The sequence below is a fragment of the Echeneis naucrates genome, chromosome 4 (assembly GCF_900963305.1).
Source record: "Echeneis naucrates chromosome 4, fEcheNa1.1, whole genome shotgun sequence".
Lineage (NCBI taxonomy): Eukaryota > Metazoa > Chordata > Actinopteri > Carangiformes > Echeneidae > Echeneis > Echeneis naucrates.
Window position 1 is genome coordinate 4,755,208 of NC_042514.1, and position 1,286 is coordinate 4,756,493.

The following is a 1,286-nucleotide window of genomic DNA, read 5'->3' on the forward strand; positions in this document are numbered from 1 at the left end:
TTTTTGTTTGTTTTTTTATTTAAAGCTCACATTATATAACTGTGAAGTTCTGCTTATCAGTGTTAAGCCTATTGTAAATAATAAAGATATTGATGAATACTGTTTTGATGTGGGTTGTTGAGCTGCTTTGAAAAGTTTTAGTAATTTTAGATAAATAAAAATAAATATCAATTAAGTCTCACTGACACTTAAAGGGTCAGTCAAGTGTAAGAGGTCAAATTTATTGAATTAGAACAGATACAATTATGAACAACTTTTAATGAATAAAATGATTACAAATTCTAGTCAACATCCAGCAAATTGAAAGACAAAAATACCTACAGTTGAGTGATAGAACAAGCAAAGAGAGTTTGAACTGATGGTTCTAAGAAGAAAAAACATCTTTAAGGTAGCTGGACTGCAACTGACAAAACAGTTTTTCCCCTTTTCTGTTTTACCTGGTGACTAAAAATTAAAAAGATAGCACATATTCACTTTTGAGAGGCTGAAATTTCCTTTTTTTTTTTTTTATTGATGTGCTTTGGGGCATTTTGCTTTCAAAGAAACGTAATAATTTTAACATAAATAATTAATCAGTGAACAGCTGTTAAAGCAGTCAATGATTACTTTCCCTTTCCTAAAGAGTTCACTGTATTCCCCACCACAACAAGTTATTTAATTGGACCTTTTAGCACACCGTGAACATAATAAATGATGTACATAATAACAGGAGGAGGTGGTCTATAGCTCAAAGTAGAAGAGTGGTCAAACATAACTTGGTCCAGTTTGCCAAATAAAATAGGTGCTACTTGATTATTTCCATTCAACGCTACACTTCTACTCCACCACATTTTATTCACAACTCTAACAGCTGCAGCTGTACGAGTGACTTTTCAGATTAAAACATACAACAATATAACGCTGAAGTGCATTTTATTGACTTTGATTTTGAACGCAACTTTTACTGAAGTAAAAATCTGAATGAAACACCTTTATTATTATTATAACCTTTATTATTATTATTATTATTATTATTATTATTATTATTATTATTATTATTATTATTGTTGTTGTTGTTTTGTTTTTTATTGGATCGATAGAATTTGAAAACACAGGGATGACAATATCAAATAAATAAATAAATAAATAAATAAATAAGGCTGTTAAATGTACACAGACAGATTTAAATGATTGAAATGATTAAAATAACTAAAATAAAACAGATGGGTGACCCCCCCCCCCCCCCCTCCTCTCCCGCCTGACTCCCTCCTGACTCCCGCCCCATATCCGACTCCTCCCCGCCGGAG